General features: G+C 60.5%; 2 non-coding genes across 2 annotated transcripts; both read left to right on the plus strand.

Annotated features, from left to right (window-relative positions):
• Nucleotides 1-12,583: 12,583 nt before the first annotated feature.
• Nucleotides 12,584-12,702, plus strand: LOC131869394 (5S ribosomal RNA). The gene has a single exon (XR_009367777.1). It is a non-coding gene; the product is annotated as a 5S ribosomal RNA (ribosomal RNA).
• Nucleotides 12,703-18,617: 5,915 nt separating this feature from the next.
• On the plus strand, nucleotides 18,618-18,736 carry LOC131869405 (5S ribosomal RNA). The gene has a single exon (XR_009367788.1). It is a non-coding gene; the product is annotated as a 5S ribosomal RNA (ribosomal RNA).
• The last annotated feature ends 1,140 nt before the right edge of the window (nucleotides 18,737-19,876 follow it).

Below are 19,876 nucleotides of genomic sequence, written 5' to 3' on the forward strand. Positions count from 1 at the left end.
TACGAGGTCACCTCGAAGCGGTCTAAGAATCGGGCGCACTTGGGGCGACTACCAGTGCCAACCCCTTATCCCGCGGTGCGTCCGACACACAGAAATTTCCAAGGCGGCCAAGGAGCCTCCCCGCATAGCAATCGGGGTGTGAGGTTACGGATGCAGCATTGATAGCAATCGAGGTGGGAGGCGAAGGATGCAGAAGTGAGAGCCGAGGGATGTAGCAGAGATAGCAATCGGGGTGTGTGATGCAGAAGAGATAGCAATCGAGGTGTGCGGTGGGAAGGGCCCAGCAGCCAGAATGCATGAAGCGACGGATGAAGCAGTGATGACAACCGGGCTGTGAGGAGAGGAGGGATGCAGCCAAGAAAGCAATCAGGGCTCGAGGCAAGGGATGCATCAAGGATAGCAATCATGTTGTGAGGCGAGATTCCAAAGGCTAAACGTGAGAGGCTGCAGGGTCGACTCAGAGAGGTCTATGCATGTGAGAGGCTGAAAGCAAGGTCAACTCGGAGCGGTCTATGCATCGGGCGCGCTTGGGGCGACTACCAGTGCCAACCCCTTATCCCGCGACGCGTCCGACAAAGAGAACGTTCCAAGGCGGCAGAGGAGGTTACCAGCCGAAGGATGCAGTAGCAATAACAGGTATAGTTCCGCGGCGGCCGAGAAGACTCACCGCATAGGAATCGGGATGCGAGGCGAGGGATGCGGCGGGAAGGCCCCGACGGCTAAACGGAAGAGGCTGCAGGGCCGCCTCGGAATGGTCCAAGCATCGGACGCGATTGGGACGACTACCAGTGCCAACCCCTTATCCCGCGATGCGTCCGATACACAGATAGTTCCAAGGCGGCCGAGGAGCCTCACCGCATATCAATCGGGGTGCGAGGCGAGGGATGGGGCGGGAAGGCCCCAACGGCTAGACGGAAGAGGCTTCAGGGCCACCTCGGAATGCTCCAAGCATCGGACGCGCTTGGGGCGACTACCAGTGCCAACCCCTTATCCCGCGATGCGTCCGATACACAGATGGTTCCAAGGCGGCCGAGGAGCCTCACCGCATAGCAATCGGGGGTGCGAGGCGAGGGATGGGGCGGGAAGGCCCCAACGGCTAGACGGAAGAGGCTTCAGGGCCGCCTCGGAATGGTCCAAGCATCGGACGCGCTTGGGGCGACTACCAGTGACAACCCCTCATCCCGCGATGCGTCCGATACGAAGATGGTTCCAAGGCGGCCGAGGAGCCTCACCGCATAGCAATCGGGGTGCGAGGTGGGGGATGCGGCGAGATGGCCCCAACGGCTAGACGGAAGAGGCCACAGGGCCGCGTCGGAATAGTCCAAGCATCGGACGCGCTTGGGGCGACTACCAGTGACAACCCCTTATCCCGCGATGCGTCCGATACGAAGATAGTTCCAAGGCGGCCGAGGAGCCTCACCGCATAGCAATCCGGGTGCGAGGTGGGGGATGCGGCGAGATGGCCCCAACGGCTAGACGGAAGAGGCTGCAGGGCCGCCTCGGAATAGTCCAAGCATCGGACGCGCTTGGGGCGACTACCAGTGACAACCCCTTATCCCGCGATGCTTCCGATACGAAGACAGTTCCAAGGCGGCCGAGGAGCCTCACCGCATAGCAATGGGGGTGCGAGGTGAGGGATGCGGCGAGATGGCCCCAACGGCTAGACGGAAGAGGCCACAGGGCCGCCTCGGAATAGTCCAAGCATCGGACGCGCTTGGGGCGACTACCAGTGACAACCCCTTATCCCGCGATGCATCCGATACGAAGATAGTTCCCAGGCGGCCGAGGAGCCTCACCGCATAGCAATCGGGGTGCGAGGCGAGGGATGCGGCGAGATGGCCCCAAAGGGTAGACGGAAAAGGCTGCGGGGCCGCCTCGGAATAGTCCAAGCATCGAACGCGCTTGGGGCGACTACCACTGCCAACCCCTTATCCCGCGATGCGTCCGATACACAGATAGTTCCGAGGCGGCCGAGGAGCTGGGGGATGCGGCGAGATGGCCCCAACGGCTAGACGGAAGAGGCTGCAGGGCCGCCTCGGAATAGTCCAAGCATCGGACGCGCTTGGGGCGACTACCAGTGACAACCCCTTATCCCGCGATGCGTCCGATACACAGATAGTTCCGAGGCGGCCAAGGAGCCTCACCGCATAGCAATCGTGGTGCGAGGTGGGGGATGCAGCGAGATGGCCCCAACGGCTAGACGGAAGAGGCTGCAGGGCCGCCTCGGAATGGTCCAAGCATCGGACGCGCTTGGGGCGACTACCACTGCCAACCCCTTATCCCGTGATGCGTCCGATACACAGATAGTTCCAAGTCGGCCGAGGAGCCTCACCGAATAGCAATCGGGGTGCGAGGCGAGGGATGCGGCGAGAAAGCCCCAACGGCTAGAGGGAAGAGGCTTCAGGTCCGCCTCGGAATGGTCCAAGCATCGGACGCGCTTGGGGCGACTACCAGTGACAACCCCTTATCCCGCGACGCGTCCGATACACAGATAGTTCCAAGGCGGCCGAGGAGCCTCACCGCATAGCAATCGGGGTGCGAGGCGAGGGATGCGGCGAGAAGGACCCAACGGCTAGACGGAAGAGGCTTCAGGGCCGCCTCGGAATGGTCCAAGCATCGGACGCGCTTGGGGCGACTACCAGTGACAACCCCTTATCCCGCGACGCGTCCGATACACAGATAGTTCCAAGGCGGCCGAGGAGCCTCACCGCATAGCAATCGGGGTGCGAGGCGAGGGATGCGGCGAGAAGGACCCAACGGCTAGACGGAAGAGGCTTCAGGTCCGCCTCGGAATGGTCCAAGCATCGGACGCGCTTGGGGCGACTACCAGTGACAACCCCTTATCCCGCGACGCGTCCGATACACAGATAGTTCCAAGGCGGCCGAGGAGCCTCACCGCATAGCAATCGGGGTGCGAGGCGAGGGATGCGGCGAGAAGGACCCAACGGCTAGACGGAAGAGGCTTCAGGGCCGCCTCGGAATGGTCCAAGCATCGGACGCGCTTGGGGCGACTACCAGTGACAACCCCTTATCCCGCGATGCGTCCGATACACAGATAGTTCCAAGGCGGCCGAGGAGCCTCACCGCATAGCAATCGGGGTGCGAGGCGAGGGATGCGGCGAGAAGGACCCAACGGCTAGACGGAAGAGGCTTCAGGGCCGCCTCGGAATGGTCCAAGCATCGGACGCGCTTGGGGCGACTACCAGTGACAACCCCTTATCCCGCGACGCGTCCGATACACAGATAGTTCCAAGGCGGCCGAGGAGCCTCACCGCATAGCAATCGGGGTGCGAGGCGAGGGATGCGGCAAGAAGGACCCAACGGCTAGACGGAAGAGGCTTCAGGGCCGCCTCGGAATGGTCCAAGCATCGGACGCGCTTGGGGCGACTACCAGTGACAACCCCTTATCCCGCGACGCGTCCGATACACAGATAGTTCCAAGGCGGCCGAGGAGCCTCACCGCATAGCAATCGGGGTGCGAGGCGAGGGATGCGGCGAGAAGGACCCAACGGCTAGACGGAAGAGGCTTCAGGTCCGCCTCGGAATGGTCCAAGCATCGGACGCGCTTGGGGCGACTACCAGTGACAACCCCTTATCCCGCGACGCGTCCGATACACAGATAGTTCCAAGGCGGCCGAGGAGCCTCACCGCATAGCAATCGGGGTGCGAGGCGAGGGATGCGGCGAGAAGGACCCAACGGCTAGACGGAAGAGGCTTCAGGGCCGCCTCGGAATGGTCCAAGCATCGGACGCGCTTGGGGCGACTACCAGTGACAACCCCTTATCCCGCGACGCGTCCGATACACAGATAGTTCCAAGGCGGCCGAGGAGCCTCACCGCATAGCAATCGGGGTGCGAGGCGAGGGATGCGGCGAGAAGGACCCAACGGCTAGACGGAAGAGGCTTCAGGGCCGCCTCGGAATGGTCCAAGCATCGGACGCGCTTGGGGCGACTACCAGTGACAACCCCTTATCCCGCGATGCGTCCGATACACAGATAGTTCCAAGGCGGCCGAGGAGCCTCACCGCATAGCAATCGGGGTGCGAGGCGAGGGATGCGGCGAGAAGGACCCAACGGCTAGACGGAAGAGGCTTCAGGGCCGCCTCGGAATGGTCCAAGCATCGGACGCGCTTGGGGCGACTACCAGTGACAACCCCTTATCCCGCGACGCGTCCGATACACAGATAGTTCCAAGGCGGCCGAGGAGCCTCACCGCATAGCAATCGGGGTGCGAGGCGAGGGATGCGGCGAGAAGGACCCAACGGCTAGACGGAAGAGGCTTCAGGTCCGCCTCGGAATGGTCCAAGCATCGGACGCGCTTGGGGCGACTACCAGTGACAACCCCTTATCCCGCGACGCGTCCGATACACAGATAGTTCCAAGGCGGCCGAGGAGCCTCACCGCATAGCAATCGGGGTGCGAGGCGAGGGATGCGGCGAGAAGGACCCAACGGCTAGACGGAAGAGGCTTCAGGGCCGCCTCGGAATGGTCCAAGCATCGGACGCGCTTGGGGCGACTACCAGTGACAACCCCTTATCCCGCGACGCGTCCGATACACAGATAGTTCCAAGGCGGCCGAGGAGCCTCACCGCATAGCAATCGGGGTGCGAGGCGAGGGATGCGGCGAGAAGGACCCAACGGCTAGACGGAAGAGGCTTCAGGGCCGCCTGGGAATGGTCCATGCATCGCACGCGCTTGGGGCGACTACCAGTGACAACCCCTTATCCCGCGACGCGTCCGATACACAGATAGTTCCAAGGCGGCCGAGGAGCCTCACCGCATAGCAATCGGGGTGCGAGGCGAGGGATGCGGCGAGAAGGACCCAACGGCTAGACGGAAGAGGCTTCAGGGCCGCCTCGGAATGGTCCAAGCATCGGACGCGCTTGGGGCGACTACCAGTGACAACCCCTTATCCCGCGACGCGTCCGATACACAGATAGTTCCAAGGCGGCCGAGGAGCCTCACCGCATAGCAATCGGGGTGCGAGTCGAGGGATGCGGCGAGAAGGACCCAACGGCTAGACGGAAGAGGCTTCAGGGCCGCCTCGGAATGGTCCAAGCATCGGACGCGCTTGGGGCGACTACCAGTGACAACCCCTTATCCCGCGATGCGTCTGATACACAGATAGTTCCAAGGCGGCCGAGGAGCCTCACCGCATAGCAATCGGGGTGCGAGGCAAGGGATGCGGCGAGAAGGACCCAACGGCTAGACGGAAGAGGCTTCAGGGCCGCCTCGGAATGGTCCAAGCATCGGACGCGCTTGGGGCGACTACCGTTGCCAACCCCTTATCCCGCGATGCGTCTGATACACAGATAGTTCCGAGGCGGCCGAGGAGCCTCACCGCATAGCAATCGGGTTGCGAGGCAGATTATTGGGAAGGGAACCCCCTGGGATGCGGCTCAAGCAGTGCCCAAAGGGACTGGAATGCGGAATCACATCGAGAGACCCAAATGCTATACGAGGGCTCAAATCGAATTATCGATTTGGCCACGACATGGACGCATCGGAACGACTACCTTTGCCGAACCACTCGCAATTGCATCCATACCGAAACCAATAGACATTTCCGTTAGAGCCCTCGCATAGCATTCGGGAATCTCGCATGCCCCTCTAAATCGACCAATGCTGGCGCTCAACGAAAATCCGAGCGCTACCACCGTTCGAGCGCCAGCATTGGTCGAGTTAGAGGGGCACGGGGGAGAATGCTCCAGTCAACACCTCCCCTATATAAGTTATTTGTCCGATTCTCGCACAACCGTAGTCTGCCTCGTCGAATCAAACAACGGTCCCAGATTCCGACTTCCGTTCCGTAGAGACCCAAAAGCTAGATGGAGGCTCGCAAGAAAGAGAGTCGGCGCATAGCAATCGGGTTTCTCGAACGTTTAGGGACCGAGCTCACTTGCGGATAGGGCAAAATCCGCCAAGCAACCCAAAAGCTAGACGGGGGCTCGAATCGAATCGCCTAGGCGGCCACAACAACGACGTGTTGGATCGACTACCAGTGCCAAACCATTCAGCAAGACTAGTCTGTGTCGAGGCCGGATAGAGATTCTCAGAGAGCGCCCGTATAGCATTTAGGAGACCTGCCGCGTCCCTCACACTCGACAAATGGTGGTGCACGTTTATAAATCCGAGCGATCCCAACCCTTTCAAGCACCAACATCGGTCGAGATAGAGGGGCACGGAGGGGGCTGCGTGAGACAACACAGTCCCCTATATAAGTTATTTGTCCGATTCTCACACATCCGAAGAATGGTCATCAAATCGGACAACAGCCCAAACTTCCGACTTCCGTCCCAGAAAGCCCAAGAGCTATCTAAAACGTTCATGGCCGGAACTCGATCGCGGCTATACCAGTCCGCCAAGCAACCCAAAAGCTAGACTGGAGCTCTAGTCGAATCACCTCTGTGGCCATTGCAAGGACGTGTTGGAGCGACTACCATTGCCGAACCATTCCGCAGGTCGAGTCCATACCAAGGCCGCATAGAGATTCACGATGAGCTCCTGCATAGCAATCAGGAGACTTGCCGTGTCCATCACAATCGATAAATCCTGGTGCAAGATTTTTGCATCCGAGCGCTCCAACCAGTCGAGCACCAGCATCAATCGACATAAACGGGCACGGGGGGAGGATGCTCGAGAACACTACCTCCCCTATATAAGTTATTTGTCCGATTCTCAAGCAGCCGAAGTCTGGTCATCGAATCGGGTCAAAGACCACAACTTCCGACTTTACCCACAATGCAAGTCATCGAATCGAACATCGGCCCCCGAGTCGGACTCCATGCGTATGTCAGGTCATCGGACCCAAATTCCGCCTTCCTGCGCATGGCGGGCCATCAATATCAACTCGGTCATCGGACCCAAACTCCGCCTTTCTGCGCATGGCACGCCTTCAAATCGGTCATCGGACCCAAATTCCGCCTTCCTGTGCATGGCGGGCCATCAACATCAACTCGGTCATCGGACCCAAATTCCGCCTTTCTGCGCATGGCACGCCATCAACTCGGTCATCGGACCCAAATTCCGCCTTCCTGCGCATGGCAGGTCATCGGACACAAATTCAGACCTCGCCAATATGCCTACGTATCGAATCGGTCATCGGACCCAACTTCCGACTTCATCCATACTGTAGGGTCTTTGAGGTTGGCGCGGTGCGCTCAACCCGGGGAGTCGACCCATCGAAGCATACACCTCCCCTATATAAGCTATTTGTCCGATTCCCACACCTGTGTAGTTTGCACCTCTGACCAGGACATCGACCCCAACTTCCGAACTCGACTGCAACGACGGCACCAGCGCCTTGGTGCGCACCTTGCGACGCACAGTCCCAACATTCGCCTTCCTGCACATGGCAGGTCATCGGACCCAAATTCCGACCTCGCGAGTATGCCTACATATCGAATCGGTCATCGGACACAACTTCCGACTTCATCCATACCGTAGGGTCTTTGAGGTTGGCGCGGTGCGCTCAACCCGGGGAGTCGACCCAACGAAGCATACACCTCCCCTATATAAGCTATTTGTCCGATTCCCACACCTGTGTAGTTTGCACCTCCGATCAGGACATCGACCCCAACTTCCGAACTCGCCTGCAACGACCGAACCAGCGCCTTGGTGCGCACCTTGCAACGCACAGTGCCAACATTCGCCTTCCTGCACATGGCAGGTCATCGGACCCAAATTCCGACCTCGCGAGTATGCCTACATATCGAATCGGTCATCGGACCCAACTTCCGACTTCATCCATACCGTAGGGTCTTTGAGGTTGGCGCGGTGCGCTCAACCCGGGGAGTCGACCCAACGAAGCATACACCTCCCCTATATAAGCTATTTGTCCGATTCCCACACCTGTGTAGCTTGCACCTCCGATCAGGACATCGACCCCAACTTCCGAACTCGACTAAAAAGACCGCACCAGCACCTTGGTGTGCACCTTGCAACGCACAGTGCCAACATTCGCCTTCCTGCACATGGCAGGTCATCGGACCCAAATTCCGACCTCATGAGCATACCTACTAATCGAATCGGTCATCGGACCCAACTTCCGACTTCATCCATACCGTAGGGTCTTTGAGGTTGGCGCGGTGCGCTCAACCTGGGGAGTCGACCCATCGAAGCATACACCTCCCCTATATAAGCTATTTGTCCGATTCCGACACCTGTGTAGTTTGCACCTCCGCTCAGGACATCGACCCCAACTTCCGAACTCGCCTGCAACGACCGAACCAGCGCCTTGGTGCGCACCAAAAGTGCGCACTTTTGGAGGGCACTTTTGTGCGCTCCAAAGGTGCGCACTTTTGGAGGGCACTTTTGTGCGCTCCAAAGGTGCGCACTTTTGGAGGGCACTTTTTGGAGGGCACTTTTGTGCGCTCCAAAGGTGCGCACTTTTGGAGGGCACTTTTTGGAGGGCACTTTTCTGCGCTCCAAAGGTGCGCACTTTTGGAGGGCACTTTTTGGAGGGCACTTTTCTGCGCTCCAAAGGTGCGCACTTTTGGAGGGCACTTTTTGGAGGGCACTTTTCTGCGCTCCAAAGGTGCGCACTTTTGGAGGGCACTTTTTGGAGGGCACTTTTCTGCGCTCCAAAGGTGCGCACTTTTGGAGGGCACTTTTGTGCACTCCAAAGGTGCACACTTTTGGAGGGCACTTTTTGGAGGGCACTTTTCTGCACTCCAAAGGTGCGCACTTTTGGAGGGCACTTTTTGGAGGGCACTTTTGTGCGCTCCAAAGGTGCGCACTTTTGGAGGGCACTTTTTGGAGGGCACTTTTGTGCGCTCCAAAGGTGCGCACTTTTGGAGGGCACTTTTGTGCACTCCAAAGGTGCGCACTTTTGGAGGGCACTTTTCCTGCGCTCCAAAGGTGCACACCTAGGTGAGCACCTTCGACCACACCTTGTAGCACACCAAACTCTGACTTTCGACTTCATCCGCAATGCAGGGTCTTTGAGGTTGGCGCAATGCGCACAACCAGGGGAGTCGACCCATCAAACCCAACACCTCCCCTATATAAGCTATTTGTCTGATTCTCATACATGCGTAGCCTGCAGGAGCAATTAGGACATCGACCCCAACTTTCGGCTTCTAAACGAAAACAAGGTCTTTGAGGTTGGTGTAATGCGAACAACTAGGGGAGTCAACCCATCAAACCCAACACCTCCCCTATATAAGCTATTTGTCTGATTCTCATACATGTGTAGTCTACAGGAGCAATTAGGACATCGACCCCAACTTTTGACTTCTTAACGAAAACAAGGTCTTTGAGGTTGACGTAATGCGCACAACCAGGGGAGTCGACCCATCAAACCCAACACCTCCCCTATATAAGCTATTTGTCCGATTCTCATACATGTGTAGCCTACAGGAGCCATTAGGACATTGACCCCAACTTTTGACTTCTTAACGAAAACAAGGTCTTTGAGGTTGGCGTAATGCGCACAACCAAGGGAGTTGACCCATCAAACCCAACACCTCCCCTATATAAGCTATTTGTCTGATTCTCATACATGTGTAGCCTGCAACAACGATTAGGACATCCACCCCAACTTCTGAATTCGTCTGCGTTGACCGCACCAAAGGTGCACGCCTTGGTGCTCACCAAAATCCGACTTCCGACTTCTTCTGCTATGCGGGGTCTTTGAGGTTGGCGCAGTGCGCACAACCAGGGGAGTCAACCCACCGAATGCAACACCTCCCCTATATAAGCTATTTGTCTGATTCTCATACATGCGTAGACTGCAGCAATGATTAGGACATCCACCCCAACTTTTGACTTCTTAAACAAGACAGGGTCTTTGAAGTTGGTGCAGTGCACACAACCAGGGGAGTCGACCCATCAAACGCAACACCTCCCCTATATAAAGCTATTTGTCCGATTCTCATACGTGTAGTCTGCAGCAGCGATTAGGACATCGACCCCAACTTCCGAATTCGTTTGCATTGACCGCACCAAAGGTGCACGCCTTGGTGTGCACCTTGGAGTGCACTTTGGTGCTCACCTCGGTGCACACTTTGGTGTGCACCTCGGTGTGCACCAAAGGTGCGCACCTTGGAGCGCACCAAAGGTGTACACTTTGGAGCGCACCACATAGGGTCTTTGAGAGGTTGGCGCAGTGCGCACACCAAGGTGGGTGTTGAGGTGCGTGCCGAGGTGGGTGGGTGCTAGGGTGCGCTCCATGGTGGGTGCCAGGGTGGGTGCGTGCTAGGGTGGATTCCAAAGAGGGTCATAGGGTGGGTGCCAAGGTGGGTTGGTGATATAGTGGGTTCAAAGGTGGGTACTAGGGTGGGTTCCAAGGTGGGTCACAAGTTGGGTGCCAGGATGCGTGGGTGTTAGGTTGGGTGCCAAGGTGGGCTCCTGCGTGGGTGGGTGCTAGGGTGGGTTTCAAGGTGGACGCGAGGGCGGGTGCCAAGGTGGGTAACAAGTTGGGTGTTAGGATGGGTGAGTGCTAGAGTGGGTGCCAAGGTGGGTGGGTGCTAAGGTGGATGCCAAGGTGGTTCACAGGGTGGGTGGGTTCTAGGGTGAGTTCCAAGGTGGGTCACAGGTTTAGTGCTAGGGTGCGTGTCAAGGCGGGTGTCGAGGTGCCTGGGTGCTAGGGTGTGGATGCCAATGTGGGTCATAGGGTGGGTACTAGGGTGGGCTGCAATGTGGGTGCCAAGGTGGGTAACATGCTCGGTTGGTTCTAAATTGGGTGTCAGGGTGGGTGTGCACCCACCTTGCCCGAGGTGGGTGCCAAGGTGCCAGTGTGGGTGGGTGCTAAGGTGGATGCCAAGGTGGGTGAGAAGGTGGGTGATAGGTTGAGTGGTAGGATGGGTGGGTGCCAAGATGGGTCACAGGGTGGGTGCAAGGGTGGGTAGGTGCTAGGGTTGGTGTCAGGGTGGGTGGGTGCTAGGTTGGGTTCCAAGGTGGGTGCGAGGGTGAGTGTCAAGGTGGGTCACAGGTTAGGTGCTAGGATGGGTGAGTGCTAGGGTGCAAAGGTGCCAGGGTGGGTGCTAGGATGGGTCGATGCTAGGGTGAGTGGCAAGGTGGGTCCACAAGTGTCAAGGTGGGTGCCGAGGTGGGTGCCAACTTGGGTTCCAAGGTGGGTGCCAAGTGGGCGACTGCTATGGTGGATGCCAAGGTGGGTCACGGGGTGGGTGCCAAGTTGCTAGGTTGTGTTCCAAGGTGGGTGCCAACGTGGCTGCTAGGGTGCGTGGGTTAAAGGGTGTGTCACAACGTGGGTGCCAGGATGGGTGCGCACCCACACTGGCCAAGACGGGTGCAAGGTTGGGTTCCAAGCCCGGTCACAGGCTGGGTGCTAGGATGGGTGGGTGCCAAGGTGGGCACCAGGGTGGGTGCACCCACCCTGGCCAAGGTGGGTCACGGGGTGGGTCCTAGGGTGGGTAACGGGGTGGGTACTAAGGTGCGTGCCAAGGTGGGTCATGGGGTGGGTGCCAAGGTGGGCACCAGGGTGGGTGTGCACCAACCCTAGCCAGGGTAGGTCACGGGGTGGTTGTCGGGGTGGGCGTCAAGGAGCCAAGGTGGGTGGCAAGTAGCCAAGTTGCGTGCCAAGGTGGGTGTCGGGGTGGGTGCCAAGGATCCAAGGTGGGTGCCAAGGAACCAAGGTGGGTGTCTGGGTGGGTGCCGAGGTGGGAGCCAGGGTGGGTCCCAAGGTGAGTGCAAAGGTGGGTGCCAGGGTCAAGGTGAGTGCCAATGTGGGTTCCAAGGTGCCAGGGTCAGGGTGAGTGCCAATGTGGGTTCAAAGGTGCTAAGTTGGGTGCGAGGTTGGGTGCGAGGGTGGGTGGGTGCCAAGGTGTGCTAGGTGGAAGCCCGGGTGGGTCGGCATCCCATGGGTGTCGAGTTGGGTGCCTGATGGGTGCTTCTTGTCAAGTTTTAGTCGTCGGGACTCATTTCGAGCCTTAGAGGTCGTTTCTTGTCCGGTTGCCCTGTCTTCGACCTGGGAACCCAATTTTGGTCCTCGGGTCCCATTTTTTTTTGTCTCGCATCCCACTTTTGGCCTGTGGCCTTTTCGGGGTCGATTCTCGTTTTGGGCATCAGAGCATGTTTCTTCTCCTAAAACCCAATATTTGTTTATTAAGTCTCGGAACACATTTTTGTTCTCGTGGACCCATCATGGGTCTTGGAACGCATTTGTGGTCCTTGGGTCCCATTTTGCATCCCGAAACTTGTGTTTTGGTGCTTGATCCCTATTTTGGGTGCCCACCTTGCACCAAGTGCGCACCCGGGGCAAACCGAGCGCCTTGGTGCACCGGGGCAAGATCGAGCGTGCACCCGAGGCGCCCCGAACATGCACCAAGGTGCACTCGGCCCACATGTGAGCGCAGGTCGTTGCGCCCGAGGTGGTGTGTGGGCACCGCGTTGCAGACGGGACACTGCACGCACACGACGCCCCGTCCAGGTGCACGCACGTAGGCCGGGCCGGGTGCACACCCGACGCCCTAGCAAGGTGCGCGCACCCGGGCAGGGCTCACACTTGGCGAACGGGGCGCACTTCGCGAGGGAGGGTGTGCACCTCGACGGGGGTGGGTGGCCGGGGTGGATTCGCACGTGGGTCGCGGTTTGCTAAGTACACACTGCGACAAGCTCATAACGGGTGCGATCATACCAGCGTTAGTGCACCGGATCCCATCAGAACTCCGCAGTTAAGCGCGCTTGGGCCGGAGTAGTACTGGGATGGGTGACCTCCCGGGAAGTCCCGGTGTTGCACCCTTTTTTAGTTTTTCGCCGGGCGTCGCAATGCTATTTGAATAAACCTTTTGCCCGTTTGCGTTCTCGTCGGGGCCGGGCCGGGCCGGGGTGCGCTGCCCGCACTACCGCGCGCGCGGGGGCGACACCGAGCGCGCACCCGAGGCGCCCCGAGCACACAGGCCACGGTGCAACCCGGGCGTTGTGCGCGCACCCCGGTGCGCCCGAGGTGCTGCGCGCGCACCCAGGTGAAATCGGTGTGCACCTCGGCCAGTGCGCGCTCGGTCGAGTCGCGCACGTTGGCCAAGGTGCACGGTGATGTTTCTTACTCTAAGGTTCCGCACCAGACGCCCGGGACAGGTGAGCGAAGCTGGGCGGGGCCGGGTGCGCGGCCGGGGCAGGTGCACGCAGCTGGAGAGAGCTTTGGAGCACACCAGAGGTGCGCACCTTGGAGCACACTTCGGAGCGCACCAATGATGCGCTCCATTCAAAAGTTTCCTGAAAAGGCAAAAAAAGTTGAGATTATAGAATTTCCCACTTGAGAGATTGTAAAAAAAAAAAATTTAAAATGAAGGAAACGCGGGTGCCAAGGTGTGCGCGCCCGGGTGCGCAGCCCAGCCAAGGTGTGCGCACCAAGGCGCCCACCCTGGCGAAGGTGCACGCAAGGTGCGCACCCGAGGCAAACCGGACAATTAACCCAACTTTCGACTTCGCGCGCACCTGCGCACCTTGGAGCGCACTTCGGAGCGCTCCTTGGTGCGCACCAATCTTGGGCACCTCGGAGTGCACCATGGCGCCCACCAAGGTGCGCACCCGGGGCAAACCGAGCTCCGACTTCGTGCGCACCTTGGAGCGCACGAAAGGTGCGCACCATGGCGCCCACCAAGGTGCGCAGCCCAGCCAAGGCGTGCGCATCAAGGTGCGCACCCTGGCGAAGGTGCGCACCCGGGGCAAACCGAGCTCCGACTTCGTGCGCACCTTGGAGCGCACAAAGGGTGCGCAACCCAGCCAAGGTGTGCGCACCCCGGGCAAACCGAGCTCCGAATCGTGCGCACCTTGGAGCACACTTCGGAGCCCTCCTTGGTGCGCACCGATGTTGCGCACCTCGGAGCGCACCCGGGGAAAACAATGCAATTAACCCGACTTTCGACTTCGTGGGCACCTCGGAGCGCTCTCGGGTTCGCACCTCGGAGCACACCGAGGTGCGCACCTTTGATGCGCTGCCTTCACCAATTTCCAGAAAAGGCAAGAAAACATTGAGAAGGTGTGCGCAACGAGGTGCCCACCCTGGCGAAGGTGCACGCGAGGTGCGCACCCGGGGCAAACCGGGCTCCGACTTCGTGCACGCCATGCTGCGCACCTTGGAGGGCCATGGTGCGCACCTTGGAGCACACTTCGGAGCGCTCAATGGTGCCCAACCCAGCCAAGGTGCCCACCGCGGCGAAGGTGCACGCGAGGTGCGCACCCGGGGCAAACCGGGCTCCGACTTCGTGCACGCCGCACCTTGGAGCACACTTCGGAGCGCTCCTTGGTGCGCACCAGGGCGCGCAACCCAGCCGAGGTGCCCACCCCGGCGAAGGTGCACGCGGGGTGCGCACCCGGGGCAAACCGGGCTCCGACTTCGTGCACGCCATGGTGCCCACCGCGGCGAAGGTGCACGCGAGGTGCGCACCCGGGGCAAACCGGGCTCCGACTTCGTGCACGCCGCACCTTGGAGCACACTTCGGAGCGCTCCTTGGTGCGCACCAGGGCGCGCAACCCAGCCGAGGTGCCCACCCCGGCGAAGGTGCACGCGAGGTGCGCACCCGGGGCAAACCGGGCTCCGACTTCGTGCACGCCATGGTGCCCACCGCGGCGAAGGTGCACGCGAGGTGCGCACCCGGGGCAAACCGGGCTCCGACTTCGTGCACGCCGCACCTTGGAGCACACTTCGGAGCGCTCCTTGGTGCGCACCATGGTGCCCACCAGGGCGCGCAACCCCGCCGAAGGTGCACGCGAGGTGCGCACCCGGGGCAAACCGGGCTCCGACTTCGTGCACGCCGCACCTTGGAGCACACTTCGGAGCGCTCCTTGGTGCGCACCAGGGCGCGCAACCCCGCCGAAGGTGCACGCGAGGTGCGCACCCGGGGCAAACCGGGCTCCGACTTCGTGCACGCCATGGTGCGCACCAGGGTGCCCACCGCGGCGAAGGTGCGCACCCGGGGCAAACCGGGCTCCGACTTCGTGCACGCCGCACCTTGGAGCACACTTCGGAGCGCTCCTTGGTGCGCACCAGGGCGCGCAACCCAGCCGAGGTGCCCACCCCGGCGAAGGTGCACGCGAGGTGCGCACCCGGGGCAAACCGGGCTCCGACTTCGTGCACGCCATGGTGCCCACCGCGGCGAAGGTGCGCACCCGGGGCAAACCGGGCTAGGACTTCGTGCACGCCGCACCTTGGAGCACACTTCGGAGCGCTCCTTGGTGCGCACCATGGTGCCCACCAGGCCGCGCAACCCAGCCAAGGTGTGCGCACCAAGGTGCACGCGAGGTGCGCACCCGGGGCAAACCGGGGTCCGGCTTCGTGCACGCCGCACCTTGGAGCACACATCGGGGCGCTCCCGGGTTCGCACCGGCGTTGCGCACCGTGGTGGGCACCTCGGAGCGCACCGTGGTGGGCACCTCGGAGCACACCAAGGTGGGCAGCGAGGTGCGCACCTTTGATGCGATGCCTTCACTAATTTCCATAAAAGGCAAAAAAAAACGAGATTTTAAAATTTCCGTTTTGAAAGATAGTGAGAAAAAGGGAATGCTGGTGCCATCTTGAGCCCGCCCTGGTGCGCAGCCCAGCCAAGGTGTGCGCACCAAGGTGCCCACCCTGGCGAAGGTGCGCGCCCGGGCAATTAACCCAACTTCCAACTTCGCGCGCGCCAGGGTGGGAGCGCACCCAACAACCGGGCCTGGGAAGAGCCAATGCGAGAAACCCCACCAAACGCTCTGACAAAAAAAGAGGGGGCGCTCCAGTAACCCCGCTTCGGAGCGCACCCTGGGCAAACCCAGCCAGGGTGCCCACCCCGGCCAAGGTGCAGGCGAGGTGCGCACCCGGGGCAAACCGGGCTCCGACAACGTGCACGCCGCACCTTGGAGCACACTTCGTAGCGCTCCCGGGTGCGCACCTCAGAGCACACCAAGGTGGGCAGCGAGGTGCGCACCTTTGATGCGCTGCCTTCACTAATTTCCAGAAAAGGCAAAAAAAAGAGGAGATTTTAAAATTTCCGTTTTGAAAGATAGTGAAAAAAACGGAACGCGGGTGCCATCTTGAGCCCGCCCTGGTGCACAGCCCAGGTAAGGTGCCCACCCTGGCAAAGGTGCGCACCCGGGCAATTAACCCTACTTCCGACTTCGTGCGCGCCAGGGTGGCAACCGGGCCTGGGAAGAGCCAATGCGAGAAACCCCACCAAACGCTCCGACAAAAAAAGAGGCGGCGCTCCAATAACCCCGCTTCGGAGCGCAGCCGGGGCAAACCCAGCCAAGGTGCCCACCCCAACGAAGGTGCACGCGAGGTGCGCACCCGGGGCAAACCGGGCTCCGACAACGTGCACGCAGCACCTTGGAGCACACTTCGAAGCACTCCCGGGTGCCCACCGGCGTTGCGCACCGTGGTGGGCAGCGAGGTGCGCACCTTTGATGCGCTGCCTTCACTAATTTCCAGAAAAGGCAAAAAAAAATGAGATTTTAAAATTTCCGTTTTGAAAGATAGTGAAAAAAACGGAACGCGGGTGCCATCTTGAGCCCGCCCTGGTGCGCAGCCCAGGCAAGGCATGCGCACCAAGGTGCCCACCCGCGGTGCACGCCCGGGGCAAACCGGGCTCCGACTTCGTGCAGGCCGCACCTTGGAGCACACTTCGGAGCGCTCCTTGGTGCGCACCATGGTGCCCACCAGGGCGCACCCGGGGCAAACCGGGCTCCGACTTCGTGCACGCCGCACCTTGGAGCACACATCGGAGCGCTCCCAGGTTCGCACCAGCGTTGCGCACCTTTGATGCGCTGCCTTCACTAATTTCCAGAAAAGGCAAAAAAAAACGATATTTTAAAATTTCCGTTCTGAAAGATAGTGAAAAAAACGGAACGCGGGTGCCATCTTGAGCCCTTCCTGGTGCGCAGCCCAGGCAAGTTGTGCGCACCAAGGTGCCCACCCTGGCGGAGGTGCGCGCCCGGGGCAAACCGGGCTCCGACTTCGTGCACTGCATGGTGCCCACCAAGGCGCGCAACCCAGCCAAGGTGCCCACCGCAGCGAAGGTGCACGCGAGGTGCGCACCCGAGGTGCACACCCGGGGCAAACCGAGCTCCGACTTCGTGCACGCCGCACCTTGGAGCACACTTCAGAGCGCTCCTTGGTGCGCACCAGGGCGCGCAACCCAGCCAAGGTGCTCACCCCGGCGAAGGTGCACGCGAGGTGCGCACCCGGGGCAAGCCGGGCTCGGACTTCGTGCACGCCGCACCTTGGAGCACACATCGGAGCGCTCCCGGGTTCGCACCAGCATTGCGCACCTTTGATGCGCTGCCTTCACTAATTTCCAGAAAAGGCAAAAAAAAAAAAAAAACGAGATTTTAAAATTTCCGTTTTGAAAGATAGTGAAAAAAACGGAACGCGGGTGCCATCTTGAGCCCGCCCTGGTGTGCAGCCCAGGCAAGTTGTGCGCACCAAGGCACCCACCCTGGCCAAGGTGGGTCACGGGGTGGGTCCTAGGGTGGGTAACGGGGTGGGTACTAAGGTGCGTGCCAAGGTGGGTCATGGGGTGGGTGCCAAGGTGGGCACCAGGGTGGGTGTGCACCAACCCTAGCCAGGGTAGGTCACGGGGTGGTTGTCGGGGTGGGCGTCAAGGAGCCAAGGTGGGTGGCAAGTAGCCAAGTTGCGTGCCAAGGTGGGTGTCGGGGTGGGTGCCAAGGATCCAAGGTGGGTGCCAAGGAACCAAGGTGGGTGTCTGGGTGGGTGCCGAGGTGGGAGCCAGGGTGGGTCCCAAGGTGAGTGCAAAGGTGGGTGCCAGGGTCAAGGTGAGTGCCAATGTGGGTTCCAAGGTGCCAGGGTCAGGGTGAGTGCCAATGTGGGTTCAAAGGTGCTAAGTTGGGTGCGAGGTTGGGTGCGAGGGTGGGTGGGTGCCAAGGTGTGCTAGGTGGAAGCCCGGGTGGGTCGGCATCCCATGGGTGTCGAGTTGGGTGCCTGATGGGTGCTTCTTGTCAAGTTTTAGTCGTCGGGACTCATTTCGAGCCTTAGAGGTCGTTTCTTGTCCGGTTGCCCTGTCTTCGACCTGGGAACCCAATTTTGGTCCTCGGGTCCCATTTTTTTTTGTCTCGCATCCCACTTTTGGCCTGTGGCCTTTTCGGGGTCGATTCTCGTTTTGGGCATCAGAGCATGTTTCTTCTCCTAAAACCCAATATTTGTTTATTAAGTCTCGGAACACATTTTTGTTCTCGTGGACCCATCATGGGTCTTGGAACGCATTTGTGGTCCTTGGGTCCCATTTTGCATCCCGAAACTTGTGTTTTGGTGCTTGATCCCTATTTTGGGTGCCCACCTTGCACCAAGTGCGCACCCGGGGCAAACCGAGCGCCTTGGTGCACCGGGGCAAGATCGAGCGTGCACCCGAGGCGCCCCGAACATGCACCAAGGTGCACTCGGCCCACATGTGAGCGCAGGTCGTTGCGCCCGAGGTGGTGTGTGGGCACCGCGTTGCAGACGGGACACTGCACGCACACGACGCCCCGTCCAGGTGCACGCACGTAGGCCGGGCCGGGTGCACACCCGACGCCCTAGCAAGGTGCGCGCACCCGGGCAGGGCTCACACTTGGCGAACGGGGCGCACTTCGCGAGGGAGGGTGTGCACCTCGACGGGGGTGGGTGGCCGGGGTGGATTCGCACGTGGGTCGCGGTTTGCTAAGTACACACTGCGACAAGCTCATAACGGGTGCGATCATACCAGCGTTAGTGCACCGGATCCCATCAGAACTCCGCAGTTAAGCGCGCTTGGGCCGGAGTAGTACTGGGATGGGTGACCTCCCGGGAAGTCCCGGTGTTGCACCCTTTTTTAGTTTTTCGCCGGGCGTCGCAATGCTATTTGAATAAACCTTTTGCCCGTTTGCGTTCTCGTCGGGGCCGGGCCGGGCCGGGGTGCGCTGCCCGCACTACCGCGCGCGCGGGGGCGACACCGAGCGCGCACCCGAGGCGCCCCGAGCACACAGGCCACGGTGCAACCCGGGCGTTGTGCGTGCACCCCGGTGCGCCCGAGGTGCTGCGCGCGCACCCAGGTGAAATCGGTGTGCACCTCGGCCAGTGCGCGCTCGGTCGAGTCGCGCACGTTGGCCAAGGTGCACGGTGATGTTTCTTACTCTAAGGTTCCGCACCAGACGCCCGGGACAGGTGAGCGAAGCTGGGCGGGGCCGGGTGCGCGGCCGGGGCAGGTGCACGCAGCTGGAGAGAGCTTTGGAGCACACCAGAGGTGCGCACCTTGGAGCACACTTCGGAGCGCACCAATGATGCGCTCCATTCAAAAGTTTCCTGAAAAGGCAAAAAAAGTTGAGATTATAGAATTTCCCACTTGAGAGATTGTAAAAAAAAAAAATTTAAAATGAAGGAAACGCGGGTGCCAAGGTGTGCGCGCCCGGGTGCGCAGCCCAGCCAAGGTGTGCGCACCAAGGCGCCCACCCTGGCGAAGGTGCACGCAAGGTGCGCACCCGAGGCAAACCGGACAATTAACCCAACTTTCGACTTCGCGCGCACCTGCGCACCTTGGAGCGCACTTCGGAGCGCTCCTTGGTGCGCACCAATCTTGGGCACCTCGGAGTGCACCATGGCGCCCACCAAGGTGCGCACCCGGGGCAAACCGAGCTCCGACTTCGTGCGCACCTTGGAGCGCACGAAAGGTGCGCACCATGGCGCCCACCAAGGTGCGCAGCCCAGCCAAGGCGTGCGCATCAAGGTGCGCACCCTGGCGAAGGTGCGCACCCGGGGCAAACCGAGCTCCGACTTCGTGCGCACCTTGGAGCGCACAAAGGGTGCGCAACCCAGCCAAGGTGTGCGCACCCCGGGCAAACCGAGCTCCGAATCGTGCGCACCTTGGAGCACACTTCGGAGCCCTCCTTGGTGCGCACCGATGTTGCGCACCTCGGAGCGCACCCGGGGAAAACAATGCAATTAACCCGACTTTCGACTTCGTGGGCACCTC

This window comes from Cryptomeria japonica, unplaced genomic scaffold (genome assembly GCF_030272615.1).
Source record: "Cryptomeria japonica unplaced genomic scaffold, Sugi_1.0 HiC_scaffold_246, whole genome shotgun sequence".
NCBI lineage: Eukaryota > Viridiplantae > Streptophyta > Pinopsida > Cupressales > Cupressaceae > Cryptomeria > Cryptomeria japonica.